A 19,021-nucleotide genomic window follows, 5' to 3' on the forward strand; every position below is an offset into this window, starting at 1 on the left:
ATAAAGTAATAAAGCTGTATCCATAGTAGAAGGGACTGGGACCAGAGCAGGAAGTCTGGACTAGCTTTTGAAAAAAAAAAGATTTAAAGATGTTAAGACTTTGGAAAAAGTCAACTTAAAATATAACATGAGTAATGATAACAATCATATTTCTTGGTTGCTTATCATATGCCAAATCCTATGCTACATGATTGTGTAGATGGTTAAATTTCATCTTTACAAGACTCTCCGAAGCAAGTGCTTTGTTATCCCGATTTGCCTGATAAGAAAGGTGAGACTTCACCCTGTGACTTAGGGTGTGACGGCATCCAGCAGGGAAGGAAAACAGGCTTTCAGCTCACATGGTTGGCCTTAGAGCGCTTGCTCTTGGCTGGGTTTTTTTTTTTTTTTTTATCTTAACCTCATATATCATTTCTTTCTGCAGCAGAGGTCACACACGAAGAGCCAGGAGGCCAAGTCTGGCCTCAGGTAACAACAGTGGAGCTCCTCAGCTATGGAGCAATTACTGTGTGTCAGGATTGTTTTATGTACCTTCTTTTATTCCTTCATTTTATCCTCAAAACAACTCCATGAAGTAGGCAGCGGTTACTATCCCCATTTACATGTGAGGAGAAGTGACATTCAGATTAAGTAATGTATCCCAAATGTTGGCACAGCTAACATGCAACTCCAGACAGTCTGGTCCCAGAATCCATCCTTTTAACTGTTTTGTTAAAAAAAAAAAAAAAAAAAAAGCAGTTGCTTGCCAACACTTTTTTAATAAAATTTTTTTAAATTGAACTATAGTTGATATATAATTTGTGATAGTTTCAGGTGAGGCATACACTGAAGTGATTCAGTTATGCATGTATTTTTTCCTTCAAATTCTTTTCCCTTATAGGTGGTGGTTGTTGTTATTTAGTCGCTAAGTCATGTCCAACTTCTGCAATCGTATGAACTGTAGCCCTCCAGGCTCCTCTGTCCATGGGATTTTCCAGGCAAGAAAAACCCACTGGAGTGGGTTGCCATTTCCTTCTCCAAGAGATCTTCCCAACCCAGGGATCAAAGCCTCTTCTCTTTCATCTGCTGCCTTGGTAGACGGATTCTTTACCACTGAGCCACCAGGGAAGCCCCCGTTATAGGTTATTACAGAATATAGTTTATTCTATTATTACAGACGTATAATTCCCTGTGCTTTATGGTAGGTCCTTATTGGTTGTCTATTTTATATGTAGTGGTGTATATATTGGGGCTTCCCAGGTGGAGCTAGGTTCCCAGATGGTTCCCAGGTTCGATCCCTGGATTGGGAAGATCCTCTGGAGGAGGGCATGGCAACCCACTCCAGTATTCTTTTTTTTTTTTTTTTAATTAATGTATTTATTTTAATTGGAGGATAATTACAGTATTGTAGTGGTTTTTGCCATACATCAACATGAATCAGCCATGGGTGCTCATGTGTCCCCCCATCCTGAACTCCCCTCCCATCCCTCTGGGGATGGGGTGGGGAGAGAGTACCATCTTGTCCCAGAGCACCTGCTTTAAGTGCCTTGCTTCATGCATGAAACTTGCACTGGTCATCTATTTTACATACGGTAATATACATGTTTCACTGTTATTCTGTCAAATCATCCTACCCTCGCCTTCTCCCACATAGTCCAAAAGTCTCTTCTTTACATCTGTGCCTCTTTTGCTGTCTTGCACATAGGGTCTTCATTACCGTCTTTCTAAATTCCATATATATGTGTTAATATACTATATTGGTGTTTCTCTTTCTGACTTACTTCAGTCTGTATAATAAGCTCCAGTTTCATCAACCTCATTAGAACTGACTCAGACGCATTCTTTTTTTATAGCTGAGTAATAGTCCATTGTGTATGTATGTGTACCACAACTTCCTTATCCATTCGTCTGCCGAAAGACATCTAGGTTGCTTCCATGTCCTAGCTATTGTAAACAGTGCTACAATGAACATTGGGGTACATGTGTCTCTTTCTATTCTGATTTCTTCCATCCCACTCCAGTATTCTTGCCTGGAGAATCCTATGGACAGAGGAGCCTGGCGGGCTACAGTTCACGGAGTCGCAAAGAGTCGGACTCATCTGAAGTGACTTAGTACACATGCACACACAATGTGTATATGTTTCCCAAACTCGTAATTTATTCCTTGCTCTGTAACCCTGTTCTCCTTTGGGTACCATAAATTTGTTTTCTGTGTCAGTGGGTCTGTTTTGTATATAAGTTTATTTGTATCCTTTTAAAAGATTCCACATATAAGTGATATCATGATACTTGTCTCTTTCTTTCTGACTTATTTCACTTAGTATGATCATTTCTAGGTCTCTCCATGTTGCTGCAAGTGGCATTATTTCATTCTTTTTTTTCTTTTTTCTGATGTGGGCCATTTAAAAAATCTTTATTGAATTTGTTACAATATTGCTTCTGTTTTTATGTTTTGGTTTTTTGGCCCTGAGTTTTGTGGCATCTTAGCTCCCTGACCAGGAATCAAACCCCTGCCCTGGCAGGTGAAGTCTGAACCACTGGGCTGCCAGGGAGGTCTCACCTTTTTTTATGGTTGAGTAATATTTCATAGTATAAATAAACCGCATCTCCTTTATCCATTCATCTGTAGATGGGCATTTAGGTTGTTTCCATGTCTTGTCTATTGTAAATAGTGCTGCTCTGAACATTGAGGTGCATGCATTTTTTTAAATTAGCGTTTTCTCCAGCTCTATGTGGCGGGAGTAGGATTGCTGGATCATATGGTAGCTTTGTTTTTAGTTTCTTAAGGAACATCCATACTGTTCTCAATAGCAGCTGCACTAGTTTACATTCCCACCCGCAGTGTAGGAGGGCTCCCTTTTCTCCACACTCTGGCATGTACTACTTGTAGACTTTTTCATATTTGTTTGCCAACATTTTAAAACCAAGTTGACTTCCCTTTTAAAAATTAAGAAGAACAGATGATTGGACAGTACTGGTCCCCTTCCACCTGGCGACAATCACTTGGCAGCAATGGGTAGCTGCCTGTTGTACAGGGAACAAACATCTCTTACCTGGTTGGCACTGCCCCCTCACTTTCACTGTGTTTACTCTTTGGTCGCCCACCTGGCGTGGGCTTCTTATCTTACAATTCCAATCTAGGATCTCCCTAGTACTGGAGCTTCCTCTGCAGCAGCCTAAATGGCTTTTATTGCAGCACAAGGTATTCCGTGCATTTCCCCCAAAGAGCAACAAACTCCTCCTCCCTGCCTTCCTCCCCGTCTTCTTCCCCCAGTTCCTGCAGGTCTAGTGTTTGTGCACAATCAGTTGGGGAGCATGTGAGGTTTATAACATTTTCTGTCTGCCAGGTCAGTGGCAGTCTGGTGCTCAGTTGGCAGTAACCAAGGTGGTAACAGCATCTCCAGGCTTTGGCACACAGCTTGGTAGGTTCTTGTGTGACACAGAGATTCCCAGCCTCTGTGCATGTCAGAGCAAAATGCAACTCTTAACATCCAGACATGCAGAGAAAGATTTTGGCAGGTATCTGCCTCCTTCTCAAACTAGAGATTTAAATATTTTATAAAGGCTTTTCCAAGAGCTCAGTCTCGATTATTTGTTTCATGTCGAGCCCAAACAGTGCATTATTGGTAAGATAATGAGTGGCATTCACCCAAGGGTAATCCTTTCAGGGATTTTGATGATGCAGTAAATCATGAGTGTAAAGCCTGAGTGGTTTATGCCATTAAAACCTCAAGATAGAATTAGACTTGTAATCACCACTTGCCCATGTTTTGTCATTTATGATAATTATGGTAGTAATAATCCATGTATTGTTGAGAAGTAGCAGTCAGAAGCATCCATCAATTTTTTATCGACACCAAATCAAGTTGATACTTCATCTTTGCTGCAAAAATGTAGATTGCACCAATTAGTCTAAAGAAATTGGGCAGTCATTAGCAATGAAGTCAGCAGTTAATCTACAGGACATTTCTGGTCCCTCTGATGCCAACAATCCCTCTTAATTATGTGGAATATCGTGAGCGTCTTTGGGAGTCTGTCAATAGTGCCATTGTTGGCTTAGAACTAGAAGCAGCATCTATGTCCCTGCATTTTATTGTTTTTTAAAAAATGCCCTAATGCCTCCCAGTTCCCACCTTGTACCCTTTTGCGCTTCTGGGCAAATTTATTCTGAAGCAGAACACTCAAAACAAAGCAGTTGGAATTTTTTTTCTCTTATTTAGAAATAGGAATTTCCCCCCAATGGGCTGCTTTCAGTGATGGTGTGTCAGCTCACTGTCCCATACTTCTTAACCATTCTTGTTACCCAATGAAATCATCACCTCTAAAAAAAAAAGGAAAGAAAGGAAGGAAGGAAGGAAGAAAAAGGAAGCCAGAATTTAAAGGAGAAAAATCCAACTAGTTGTGAAGAAATCCTGGGGCTAATGAGCTTTCTGCATCTGCCTCAAGTCTTTTCCCCAGGCTAGCCCAATCTCCCTCTCAGACATTTTCAATCAGCGTTCCCCACAAATTGTATTAAGCAGCTGAATAATAGAGGGTAGAAATTTCAAATATATATGTATTTTGTAGTTAGGGAATTTGGAAACGAAAGAACAGGAAAAAGTAACTCATTCCTAATGTCCTACCATGCCACCAACTCTCTGACCATTTTCATAGGTTTTATTTCGAGCTCGTAAACCTTCGTAACATGTTGAGCTTTATTGTTGCTGATTTAGTGTTATTATTATTATAATCTTTTCTTTTCCTCTTATAAATATTTTTCACTTTACTAACAGTTTTAACCATCATTTTTAATGGATGCATAATACTCTATTAAAAATATGTCTCCATGTTTTAGATTATTTCCTTGAGATAAATTGTTCAAAATGAAATACTGGATCAAAATTTATAAGCTTCTTTATGACTCTTGATATATATTGACAAACTGCTTTCCAAAAGGATTAGACCGATTAAAAAGAAAACAAACCCCACCAGTAATATATGCAGATGCCAGTTGAGTTTTAGTAAATGAGATTTAAATTCAGATGTGTTGTTAGGCTTGTAGCTAAGCTAAAAATATAAATGCTAGTTTCCTTAATGGACAAATGGATACAGTATCAAATTGTGCTCTGACTCAAGTTGGCTTAAACAAGGCCTATTATTATCTCCCATTACAGGAAGTTCAGAAGTAGAACAGCTGTAGGTTGATATGATCATAGGTCCCATGATGTCACTGAATACCTGGATTCCTGTCTTGTAAGCTCTGCCGTTTTAACCTTTACCCTTATGCAGGCTTCCTTCATGTTCCAAATGGCTGCAGCTGCTCCAGGCATCACATCCAGATGCAGAAGCAGCAACAGTGGAAACAGATCAAGTCTTCTAGTGCCTCCTTCTCTAGAGTGAGAAAATCCTTCACAAGAACTCCCAACTGACCTTCCCTCTGGTCTCATTGCCCAGGTCCGGGTCGGCTGTCTCCTCCTAAACGGAGGACTGGCAAGGGAAGTGGAAACACCATCATTGGCTTTATTAACCAGGACTTCCTCCTGAGCCAGCACTGGAGTCCATTCCTCTGAATATTGAACACCTGAATAAAATAGAGGTTCTGTTAGCGAGGAACAAGAAGGAAATGGTTGCCGGGGAGGTAACCGACAGTGCCTCCCACAGTCACCGTGCTTTTCTTTCCTCAGTCTCTGGCGCACTCTCAGGACCATTTAAAATTCTTTAGTAACAGTTCATGCATCTAATGAATGTATGCAAAATATATGCAAGCACTTGGTTTGGCCCGTTCTGGGCAGACACTTGCAAGGTCCTCACGTAGGCTGATCACTCTCTGTTATTTCCTTTCCATTTTTCTAAAAACTGACTTCAGTGCTGGGCCCCTAAGACGGAAACCAGGAACTCCTCTATTTTTATATACCTTCGGTGCTGAGGGTCTCCTTAGGGGGAAGAGGTAGAAGTTGGAGGATTTTCTGTTTGGTAGAGATTTGACATCTAGTAATGCTATGGTCAGGGCTGCTGCTGAGATTGAAGGTTTACAGCCTGATGAAACAAGCCTCGCTGTCCAGGCTGAATCACCCGGGCTCTGTGCATCTGATTCTACTGCACAGCATTTCAGTCCTGATGAGCACCTCCAGGAAAAGACCAGGAAAGAAGAGGGGGATTGAGGAATTCACGTCAGTCACATACTTTTGATCTCCTTGTAGGAATGGCTGAAATTCCTGCCTCAAAGAGTATTTTGAAAAGAATGTGCTGTATTTCTACACATATTTCCCCACTAGTGCCACAGATGATTTAGGAACATTATAATTTAGGGTAAAAGAAGTAAGAAAAACATTTTTTAAAGCTACAACAGAGGAAAAAAAAAAAATCCATGTGTTTCCTGGTTGAATAAACCAGTTGTTGTTTGGTCACTAAGTCATGTCCGACTCTTTTGTGACCCTGTGGACTGTAGCCCACCAGGCTTCCCTGTCCATGGGATTCCCCAGGCAAGAATACTGGAGTGGGTTGCCATTTCCTTCTCCAGGGGATCTTCCTGACCCAGGGATTGAACCCGTATCTCCTGAGTTTGCAGGCAGATTCTTTACCACTGAGCCACCAGGGAAGTGAAAAAACCAACCTAGACACCGTATGCCTCAGAAATTCAGTACTATTTTGCATTTTGTATGGCAACCCACTCTGGTCCTGCCTGGAGAATCCCATAGACAGAGGAGCCTGGCAGGCTACAGTCCACAGAGTTGCAAAGAGTCAGACACAACTGAAGCAATTTAGCACACAGCGCATATGCGGTTGGGTCGTATGATACACACGTTGAGTCTGTGTCAGTGAATGACTTGCAAATACTCTTTGGCACCAGGATACTAAAGGTGATCTTGGATCAGAGCTGCCAGCTCCTTCACCCAGGTACATGGGGGCTCCAAAGTTACCCATTTCCTAGCATGCCATGATGGAGTCATTGAGTCAGTTGTTTTTTTAGGAGTGGGGATTAAAAAAAAAAAAAGAAAAGGAAAAGAAACCCCACCTACTCTTTTCTTGTGCTTTCTATTTTACAGTTTCCTAAGGATTTTTACAACATAATTACATGTCCTAATTATGAGATTACATACATTTCCACCACTTACATAATCAGGCGTAATTATACCAACTCCTTGAAAAAGTACTTGATGCAAAAATGACACAACAAAATGCTGTTTCAGAAAGGCTTTGGGAGTGCACACTCCCCAGTCCCTCAAAAGAGGCGGATTTGACTGTGATGCCTCCGAGTGGCTGTTCGGGCTTTTGTAGGTATGACACCTGCAGTGACTTGTGTAGCCCTAAAGTCAGCCTGGAGGGAGCCGGTGGAGTTCTGGAAGTTCTGGTTTGGTCTCCTTCTTGGCCTCACCTTCTGTCCCTCTTCCCCTTGCCACTTCCTTCTCTTCTCCCCATCCCACCCTTCTCTCCTCTTCCCCTACCCGCTTCCTCTCATTTAGGAGCCAAGACAAGGGTTTGGAACTGTAGGCTAATGAGAGAAATGGCATAGATCCCTGGGGCCTTACCTCCCACAAAAGGGATCCATGGATGAAAATACTTTAAGGCACTGGCTTAGAAGAGAGAATGTGGTCCTTAAAATCTTCTAACTTACTCCTCAGAAAGTAGACTGGATATAAGGTCAAGGTCCATTGGGTTTCACAAGCCTTTTTTTTTTTTTTTTTTTTTAGCGTGGTATCATTGTTCTATAGGAGACAAAAAAGGTAGAGAGAGGGCCAGCAGACTACAATGTATGTATTAAAATTAGGAGCCTTTGAAATGAAGAATGGTATTACAGACAATTCCTTAGAAACAGCATGCTAGTTTATTAGAATTGTTTTTTTCATCACTGATAACAAAATATATTGAAAGGGTGATTGTTTTCCAACTCAACTCCTTCCCCTCCTTTTTTTTTTTTTTTTCAAGAAAAAATTCTAAGCAGAAGGTTTTTAAATAGATGTTTAAAGCCTTTTTTTTTGAAGCGGGGAGGACGGGATTATTGTTATATTACTCAGATTTCTCCAGAACTTTTCCATCACTCACCTATTGAATTTTTTTATTAAAAAATAAAATACAATGTCTAATCACTATCCTGAGTTTACAGTTCAGAACAGTTTTGGGGGACTGGTTCATGACTTTCTCTTAAGGACAGTATCTCTTAGGTGTATTGCCTGTAGTCCATATGGAGCAAATTAGAGAGTGAAAGGATGGAGTTGCCACTGTTTCTGATTGGTTACGGTAGTATTGGGGGAAAAAAAAAATTGACTTGCTCTGCTCTGGGAAGAAAGATGGATAAAATGCTCTTTGAACACACCAGGCTTTTTTTTTCTTCTTCTTCTTCTTCTTCAATGTCGGTACAGAAGGGTTGCATTTATATTTGGCTTTCCAGACCTGTCTCTTGACCTTCTAATTACTTTATTTGAAACAGCACTGAGGGTATAATAAACCTGGAGGTTGCCTCTCCTTTGCTTTATCATAAATTAAAGCTGCCGGTTGGTGGAGGTGAAAGTGAAGGCAGAATGTTCATTACCACACAAGTGACGGCTTGTCAATAGCAGGGCTTTTTAGTTTGTTCTAGTCAGCACTTGCTGTGCATTTTGTTGGACCGCTGGGAAATAAATACAACAAGATTATACATTTGGAATACCACAAGAGTTCACCAGGAAAAAAACACACAAATGATGAATTATACACTCGGTAGAAAGTGACATGCTATCTTGTGCTATTAACAACCACAGATAATTGCAACGAATTGTAATTGCAGTTTGCAACTTACAGTACAGTGTGTCCAACATCAATCTTAATAGTGAACAAAGCAATTTATATTAAAACTTAATTCACTTGGTAACTTTCGGCTGTATACACGGGAGCTAACAGATGTAGCTTTTCAGAAAGTTCAAAGGCATTTGAAACGTGGCAAGAAATGCTAATGCAGTAAGCCTTGGAGAAATATTGCATTACTCCTTGTAATGAAAACAAATGTATGTCATTATCTCCCAGTTTGTGTTTATTTAATAAAATATGCAGTTTGCACGTTGGTGTATTCAGTGTTTCTGAATGGATGTAGAATGCTGTTCTATTTGGAATCAGAGACCAAATAGGACTGGGAATTATGCGTCTAGTATAAATAGTCTGCCTTACTATTTTAGTAGCATGCACCTTAATGCTTCGGTGGATTTTGTATGAGGTGTAACAGCAGACTGGCGTAACTTTATTCATGACTTTCCTTAGATTGGATGTCTTTGAAGCAAGAAAGGGAGATCTCCTGGAATTACTTAAGAGAACAAGCATATTTGTTTTGTGAGCTTGACTGATGGCCGGTAGAGCAGTTGAGTGAAATCTCTAAACTGATTAGGGCTTTAGTTCAAATAATCTTCTACCTTTTTCATTAATTTATTCCTTAATGCTATTTTGCTGCTCTTCTACCAAGGATAATAATCTCACACTCGCTGACCTCCGTGAGTGGATGACCTGGAGCCCATAACTAATCTTATTTACTCTCCTGACCAGCCGAACTTCATTTACCTTGACTGGATAAAGAGCCTTGCGTGGCTAAGCCTCCCCTCCTTCTAGTTAATCTACAGTGAAGGGGTGACGATAGACTTTGCCAATCAAGATCCAGAAGCATCTAGGGGCAGTAGAAACTTGGTGCCTTTCCTCCTCCTTTCTTCAAAGCATTTTTCCTGTGTCATTTTTCATCCTTCCTGAGATTTTAAAAACGATAGAGAAGAACTCAGTGGGGTGGAGGCGCAGCAAAGAGGGGACATAGCCACAGTCTCACTGTCGTAACATAACCATTTTCATTTTGAAAGTCAGTTTCCAGCTGTGGGCTGTGTGAATGTGAGTACAGTGTTGAATTTAGATGTCACCATTGAATACATCTAATTTTGTATTCTGCTTTTTTAAATACCAGTGTTTCCTGTGTTGCTGGATAATTTAATAGTTGTGTATTTTCATAATGATGCTAATAATCCATTAAGGTTCAACAGTGTATTTTATTTACTCATTCTCCATTATTGAAAAGTTGGGTTACTTCCACTGAGTTTCACTGTTAAGAATAATGATGTGATAAAAATCTCTTTAGGTGTTTTCTTTGTTTAGATTGTCTACCTGGAGTATAGTATTAGAAGTGCACTTGTTAAGTAAAAGATATAAATGTGTGTGTGGCTTTTTGCCTTACATGACCAAAATAGCTTCCTGGACTAGTTATGGTAGGTTATGTTACCACCAGCAGCGTAGGAAGAATATACAGTTTTATCAGAGCAGTACTGAGGTTTATCCTGCTTCTTCCATGTACAAACTAAATGATGTTGGCTAAGTAAATTAACCTCCCTGCCTCATCTGAATCTCATTATTCCCCATCTGAATAAAAGGGATAATAATAGTGCTTACTTCATGGATTATTATGAGTATTATATAACTTTATATATGTCAAGTTTTGGGGACAGGAAGCACTCAATAAAGATTACTTTTTATCAATATTACTGTGATTCTTACTAACTTTACACTTTTCTCCTAATTTAATATCACCTTCTATTTAAGCTGCAGTTTTTAAAGCAAATGTCATAATCCATAACGAGCAGACTTATCTCATTATCCATAATCATATGATCCATAATCAGCAACTTCTGTCCTTTTTCAATGAAAAAGTTAAATTGCTTAGGCCATGAGCCGTCAGGAAGACCTTCTAATGGGGTGAATATTCTGTCCGTAAAGGAGAGGTTTTTGGAAGCTCCCTCTCTTAATTTGTCATAATAAAATGCCTCTTGTGCCAGAACATTCTAAATGGGCCTTGAAGCTGTAGGGTTTGGGTGCACTCATTCTGCAATTCTTACATTCAGTGACAACCCACGTTCCCTACCTGTGTATAGATATCGGGCTGTGCATTAAATCATGTCGGGTGTCTGCTGGTTTTTCAGTAAGACAAAGAACGGGTTTCCTGGGTCCCTTAATTTTGGAAATTCGATTTCAAATTTATTTGAAGAAAGACCGGAACGAATCTTATTATCTCATGGGATGATTTTGTTGTAGAGCATCTGCTGCATCTTACTGAGCCCTGAGTACAGTGCTTTCCAAAGCAGGGAGTCAGAGCAGTGTGCCCTGTCTGACCATAGAACCCCTGGTTAGACTCCCACCCCAGGCAGAGGGTGGGAGTTTTTTCCCACCTTTTCCCTGAGACAATCTTTTAAGCAAAAGAAAGGTGACTGCTTCATAGTTCCCTTCTGAGGATAATTTCTGAGTTAGAATGCTTTGATGGCAAGCAACAGAAACAAATGCTGGTTAACTTAAGTCCAAAAAAAAAAAAAAAAAAAAAGGGCAGGAGAGAAAGGTTCTTTTTATAAAAGGCTATGGGGTGGTTTACAGTACCTGTGAAAAATGACTCAGATGGGAGAAGAAACCTGTCGTTTCTAGGATCCAGGCAGCAGGGAAGTGTGTACACTCAATAATAAGAGGAAATAAGCTCTGCTCCACTCAAGAATCAAAATCTGATGGGGCCCAGGGCTTCCCTGGTGGCTCAGTGGTAAAGAATCCGCCTGCCAATGCAGGAGACATGGGTTCCATCTCTGGTCCGGGAAGATCCCACATGCTGTGGAGCAACTAAGCCTGCGTACCACAGCTACTGAGCCGTGTGCCGCAACTGCTGACGCCTGCATGCCCTAGAGCCTGTGCTCCACAACAAGAGAAGCCCCCACAATGAGAAGCCCTCGCACTGCAGCTAGAGAGTAGACCCCCCAGCTCACCTCAACTAGAGAAAAGCCTGCACAGCAGCGAAGACCCAACACAGCCAAAAATAAATCAATAAAATTAGAAAGAAACAAATTTGCAGTCTTTAAACAAACAAACAAAAAAGTAATGGGACCCAGCCCGAATCTTGTGCCTGGTTCTCAGCTAGGGGAGGCGCAGTCACCCTGAGGGCAGTCCCGCTAAGTCCCACTACTGGGGGAAACAATTTCCCGAAAGAAAATTGGAGTCGTGTTACTAGAAGGAGTTATAAGAAAAAGAAATGGAGACTGCACAGCTGAAAATAACAAATATTTACTGAACTTTTAAGATTGTATTACTATAGTAATTCCTCCACACTAATGATTAGAAAAGCAACTAAATGATCATGCACATCATGAAGTATTTGGACAACCCAGTAGCTCTTGCCTATGACATTAGAGACAAACATAACTCATTTTTATTACTCATTATGACATTGAGGACCCACATAATCAGGTATTTTGTAGGAGAAATATCTTATGTTTGGCTATAAATATTGCAGATCTGAAAGACAGTGTCTTCCACCTTATGGAGATTTATATTTCCTTCATGTGAGAGGAATCCACAAAGACTGGGGCCCTTATGGACGCCTCACAACATTACCAGTATTCAGAGCTCCTTCAGTCTTTCCACTCTGTCAGACTTTTGACATGGCTTCTATCTTAAGGTTTACTTCATGATCACAATAGAACTGCTCCAGCTCTTAACATCTCATCTACATTCCAGGTAGGAAGAAGGAAGAAAGAGGGGAAGGTAAATGTGCCTGACAATGGAGTCACCCCTCTACTCACTCCCCCTTTTAAGGAACTTCCCCGGGAGCCCTTACCTAGTGGCAAAGAACCTGCCTACGAATGCAGGAGACGTTATGAGACTCAGGTTCCATCCCTGGGTAGAGAAGATCCCCTGCAAGAGGGCACGATAACCCACTCCAGTATTCTTGCCTAGACAGTTCCATGGACGGAGGAGCCTGGTGGGCTACCATCCATAGGGTCGCAAAGAATCGGACGCTACTGAAGCGACTTAGTTGTTGTTCAGTCACTCAGTCGTGTCCGACTCTTTGCGACCCCATGGACTGCAGCACACCAGGCTTCCCTGTCCTTCACCATCTCCCAGAGCTTTGCTCAAACTTATGTCCATTGAGTTGGTGAAGCCATCCAACTCTTTGCGACCCCATGGACTGCAGCACACCAGGCTTCCCTGTCCTTCATCTCCCGGAGCTTTCCTCAAACTTATGTCCATTGAGTTGGTGAAGCCATCCAACCATCTCGTCCTCTGTCTTCCCCTTCTCCTTAGCACACAACAATCTCCCTCTAGATTCCATTAGTCAAAACTTCGTCACACCTGTCAATAAAGGAAACAAATATTTTTCAGCTGAGTACAATGTGACTCCCAACAAAAGCAGGTTTCAGTAACGGAGGGAGAAAAGGAGCATGGATGCAGGAAGGGAGCCAGCAATTTCAGACACAGTCCCCTTGTGGGGAGTAGATACTCTTCAGCTCTCTCCTAGGAGTCCCTGATGTCACACCACTGTTATAGACAAGAAGCCAGGAGAGTTATAATGAAGCGTTTTCACAGGTAGAGAGAGAAGGAAGTGGATTGAATGATGAAAACTTTAGGTCGTCAAATAAAGTTCCAACATTTTCTTCTTGCCCCAAACATTCACAACAAACTCGGTGGAGTAGAAATTGAAGGCAAATGTGCCCTGCCATTTTTCTTTAGCCTTTTTGCAATGCAACAGGACAATCAATACAAATCTTTGCAGTAATCATATATTGATTTTCCTAGAATATAACTCCATTTAAAGCACTTTTATCCCCAAGAGTAGAAACATTGGAGGCTATCAGAGGAGGAAGTAGGTTTCCTTGACCCCCATCTGCAGTGCACAATTGATTAACAGAGAGTAGTTATGAGAGAGAGAGAGAAAAGAGAGAAGTCACCGAAAGGTTAATACTAGCTAAAGAGAAACGTGATTATAGGACGTTAGGCTTTTGGAAAAAATCATAAGGTCGAGATAAGATAATGATACCGTCTAAAATTACATGAGATTTTGAGTACTTAGCATCCTCTTACTATGTACCTCCCTTCCCCCAATAGCTGCAGCCAAATTTGGGGGATCGACAAAGCCCTGAAAGGACAGAGGCTGATTGATAATGCTTAGGTTTGGACTGGGGATGAACTGGCTTGATAAGGGAATGAGAGATGCTGTGGTAGTTTTTCTGGAGTCATTTAGTCTTTAAGTACTAAACTCAGGCTTTCACATATATCATATTGAAGGTTTCCTTGCCTCCAACAAAGCCAAAAGGAAAAGAAAGAAAAATATTTTAAAAGACTCATTGTAATCCCTTTTCTTAAGAAAACGAAGAACAAAAGTCCTAGTCTTTTCCCCACTCTTCATCATTTCAATCCCTAATAGTGACAAAAATTAACAACCACCTTCTGACAATCCCAGGAGTTTAGATCTGCTGAATATTTCTATGGGCCAACACCTTCATCCCAGAGAAAAAAATGATTGGATGGTAACATTGAAAAAGGAAGGCCAATTCTGATCTGGCTCTGGCCTGAGAAACTGTTGTTCTGTTGCTAAGTTGTGTGTGACTCTTTATGACCCCATGGACTGCAGCACACCAGGCTTCCCTGTCCTTCACTATCCTTCCCTGTCCTTCACATGAGTTTGTTCAAGCTCATGTCCATTGAGTCCATGATGCCATCCAACCATCTCATGATGCTCTGTCACCCCGTTCTTCTCCTGCCTTCAGTCTTTCCCAGCATCAGGGTCTTTTCCAATGAGTTGGCTCTTCGCATCAGGGGGCCAAAGTATTAGAGCTTCAGTTTCAGCATCAGTTCTTCCAATGAATATTCAGGGTTGATTTCCTTTAGGATTGACTGGTTTGATCTCCTTGCTGTCCAAGGGACTCTCAAGAGTTTTCTGCAGCAGCGCATTTTGAAAGCATCAATTCTTTGGCGCTCAGCCTTCTTTATGGTCCAACTCTCACACCCATACATGATTACTGGAAAAATTGTAGCTTTGACTATCAGTTCAGTTGCTCCGTCATGTCTGACTCTTTGCGGCCCCATGAACTATAGCACGCCAGGCCTCCCTGCCCATCACCAACTCCCGGAGTCCACCCAAACCCATATCCATTGAGTCAGTCATGCCATCCAACCATCTCATCCTCTGTTGTCCCCTTCTCCTCCTGCCCTCAATCTTTCCCAGCATCAGGGTCTTTTCAAATGAGTCAGCTCTTCGCATCAGGTGGCCAAAGTATTGGAGTTTCAGCTTCAATATCAGTGCTACCAATGAACACCCAGGACTGATCTCCTTTAGGATGGACTGGTTGGATCTCCTTGCAGTCCAAGGGACTCTCAAGAGTCTTCTCCAACACCAGAGGTCAAAAGCTTTGACTGTGGGGACCTTGAATAACTGGGATGTTACCAAACTGAGGGTGACACGTCCTCCAGCAACCCCAAGCACCAGCTCTGACACATTGCTTGCTCAAAAGGCAAGAGGGCGTCCTGGGCTTCTCTCGTTTGCAATTTATTGTTCCCAGTATATGTCTTTCCTTAATCCCTCTTGTTTTGTTATCAGGGCTGGATCCTCACAAACAAGCTCTTTAGTAAATTAGAAGGTGCGTGTAGCCTCATTATCCTTCTCAATGTTCTGTACTTGCTACTGTTTATTTTCCTAACAACTTCAGGAGTTTATGTTTTGTTTTGTGTTGCCTTTTCTTTTGCTTCAGGCAAAGCAACTAGTACACATTGTCAGATAAAGTATCTTATCTATCAGCAGCACCCTTGTGAATTAATCATAATTCAATGGGCTTACTAATCAAGATTTGAGATGAATGTTTTGATAGAGCAGTCAGATTTGTCTAATCTATCCTTAGTTGACAGTCACTTCAGGCAGAGTGTGAACTTGGCAATATTAGACTTGTTTCTGATCCCTTTGGTTTGGCCCACCATTTAGGTAGTGTGGCTGAGCCTAAGCAGTGGACCCAGGCATCACAGATAATTAACTTCTGCTTCTCACTCCCCCCAATCCTTCTTCACCTCCCACCAATTTTCAGAATGCCTTAGGAGGTATTCAGCTCCTGTGAACTTCCTGTTCGTGGCATCAAGAGTTTCAGGAACATGGCAGTACCTTTGTCATTTTCACCTGATAACAAAGGTGGGCCAAGCCCAAGTGACAAATCTCCTGGGTAATTTATGATATCACTTAGAAATGATAGTCAGACAAAAACATAGACATAATCTGTTGTTCAAATCCTAAAAGATGATGCTGTGAAAGTGCTGCACTCAATATGTCAGCAAATTTGGAAAACTCAGCAGTGGCCACAGGACTGGAAAAGGTCAGTTTCATTCCAATTCCAAGGAAAGGCAATGCGAAAGAATGTTCAAACTATCACACAATTGTACTCATCTCACATGCTAGCAAAGTAATGCTCAAAATTCTCCCCAAGCCAAGCTTCAACAGTACATGAACCATGAACTTCCAGATGTTCAAGCTGGATTTAGAAAAGGCAGAGGAACCAGAGATCAAATTGCCAACATCCACTGGATCATTGAAAAAGCATGAGAGTTCCAGAAAAACATCTACTTCTGCTTTATTGACTAAGCTAAAGCCTTTGACTGTGTGAATCACAACAAACTGTGGAAAATTTTTAAAGAGATGCAAATACCAGACCACCTGATCTGCTTCCTGAGAAATCTGTATGCAGGTCAAGAAGCAACAGGTAGAAGTGGACATGGAACAACAGAGTGGTTCCAAATTGGGAAAGGAGTACGTCAGGGCTATATATTGTCACCCTACTTATTTAACTTATATGCAGGGTACATTATGTGAAATGCCGGGCTGGATGAAGCATAAGCTGGAATCAGGATTGCTGGGAGAAACATCAATAACCTCAGATATGCAGATGACACCACTCTTATGGCAGAAAGTGAAGAACTAAAGAGCCTCTTGATGAAAGTAAAAGAGGAGACTAAAAAGTTGACTTAAAGCTCAACATTCAGAAAACTAAGATCATGGCATCTGATCCCATCACTTCATGGCAAATAGATGGGGAAAAAATGGAAACAGTGAGAGACTTTATTTCGGGGGGCTCCAAAATCACTGCAGATGGTGACTGTAGTCATGAAATTAAAAGACGCTTGCTCCTTGGAAGAAAAGCTATGACCAACCTAGACAGCATATTAAAAAGCAGAGACATTACTTTGCCAACAAAAGTCCATCTAGTCTAAGCTATGATTTTTCCAGTAGTCGTGTATGGATGTGAGAGTTGGACTATAAAGAAAGCTGAGAACCGAAGAATTGATGCTTTTGAACTGTGGTGTTGGAGAAGACCCTTGAGAATCCCTTGGACTGCAAGGAGATCCAACCACTCAATCCTAAAGGAAATCAGTCCTGAATATTCATTGGAAGGACTGATGCTGAAGCTGAAACTCCAATACTTTGCCCACCTGATGCGAAGAACTGACTCATTTGAAAGACCCTGATTCTGGGAAAGATTGAGGGCAGGAGGAGAAGGGGATGACAGAGGATGAGATGCTTGGATGGCATCACCGACTTGATAAACATGAGTTTGAGTAAGCTCCCGCAGTTGGTGATGGACAGGGAAGCCTAGTGTGCTGCAGTCCATGGGGTCACAAAGAGTTGTACACAACTGAGCAACTGAACTGAATCTGTTGTTAACCTTTATTGATTACAACTCTTGTCTCGTCATGTGTCACTAAAATCTGTACCCTATGTGACTGAGTTGTACATACTTGGGGGCAATTTACAACATAGCTTGTATATTTTTTTTCAATTTGATAGTATAAATGAAAGCTTTTGTTGTAGATTAGTATTTTGTTGTACACAGTGTTTTAAGTTCTGAAATAAAATCCCAAAGTAGTAAGTTACACTGTGTATATTACTGAAGCTGAAGCTACAATACTTTGGCCACCTGATCTTCTTGCTCTCCAAGGGATTCTAAAGAGTCTTCTCCAGTACCACAGTTAGAAAGCATCAATTTTTCAGTGCTCAGCCTTCTTTATGGGCCAACTCTCACATCCGTACATGACTACTGGAAAAACCATAGCTTTGACTAGAGGGACCCCTGTCGCAAAGTGATGTCTCTGCTTTTTAGTTCGCTGTCTAGGTTTGTCATAGCTTTTCTTCCAAAGAGTAAATGTCTTTTAATTTCAGGGCTGCAGTTATCATGCAGTCACAGTGATTTTGGAGCCCATGAAAATAAAATCTGCCACTGTTTTCTTTTTCTCCTCTTTTTATTTGCTATAAAGTGATGGGACTGGATACCATGATCTTAGTTTTTTGAATGTTGAGTTTTAAGCCAGCTTTTTAACTCTCCTCTTTCACCTTCATTAAGAGGCCCTTTAGTTCCTCTTCACTTTCTGTCATAAGGGTGGTGTCATCTGCATATCTAAGGTTATTGATATTTCTCTCGGCGATCTTGAGTCCAACTTGTGATTCATCCAGCCTAGCATTTCACATCATGTACTCTGCATATAAGTTAAATAAGCAGGGTGAAAATATACAGTCTTGATGTACTCCTTTCCCAATTTTGAGCTAGTCTTTTGTTCCTGTATGGTTCTAACTCTTGCTTCTTGACCTGCAAACAGGTTTCTCGGGAGGCAGGTAAGGTGGTCTGATATTCCCATCTCTTTAAGGATTTTCCACAGTTTATTATAATCCACAAGGCTTTAGCATAGTCAATGACGCAGAAGTAGATGTTTTTCTGGAATTCTTTTACTTTTTCTATGATCCAACAGATGTTAGCAATTTGATCTCTCGTCCCTCTGCCTTTTCTAAATCCAGCTTGTACTTCTGGATCATGTACTGTTGAACCAATTCTTGGTTCTTGGAGGATTTTGAGCTTTATATTGCTAGCATGAGAAATGAGCACAATTGTGCAGTAGTTTGAACATTCTTTGGCATTGTCCTTCTTTGGGATTGGAATGAAAACCTACCCTTTTACAGTCCTGTGAGCACTGCTGAGTTTTCCAAATTTGCTGCCATGCAGCACTTTAACAGCATCATCTATATATAAATACATATATTTATCTAGATGTATATATCTTTATAAAGATAAATATAAAGATATTTCCTTGTAAAGTGTTTGGGAAATTCCAGAAAAGTCTAAGGGAAAAAATTTTAATTTCCCAGAATTCCATCAACACTGAGTTAATGTTAACAATATTAGTTCATCCTATGAAAGTTAAATAAATAACAGTACAAACACCAATGAGTGATGGCCTGAGTAAAATGGAATTCTCCTGACATGCTGTTCTAGAATCTATGAAA

General features: G+C 41.0%; 1 protein-coding gene and 1 long non-coding RNA gene across 2 annotated transcripts in view; one reads left to right on the plus strand and one right to left on the minus strand.

Moving 5' to 3' along the window:
• FTO (FTO alpha-ketoglutarate dependent dioxygenase) overlaps positions 1–19,021 on the plus strand; it is a 422,524-nt gene that overhangs the window by 317,950 nt on the left and 85,553 nt on the right. The window lies entirely within an intron of this gene.
• On the minus strand, positions 3,754–5,503 carry LOC123330364. Its single transcript, XR_006546227.1, has 2 exons — positions 5,389–5,503; positions 3,754–3,862 (listed from the first exon to the last, which is right to left on the minus strand). It is a non-coding gene; the product is annotated as an uncharacterized LOC123330364 (long non-coding RNA).

Source organism: Bubalus bubalis, chromosome 18 (assembly GCF_019923935.1).
Source record: "Bubalus bubalis isolate 160015118507 breed Murrah chromosome 18, NDDB_SH_1, whole genome shotgun sequence".
Lineage (NCBI taxonomy): Eukaryota > Metazoa > Chordata > Mammalia > Artiodactyla > Bovidae > Bubalus > Bubalus bubalis.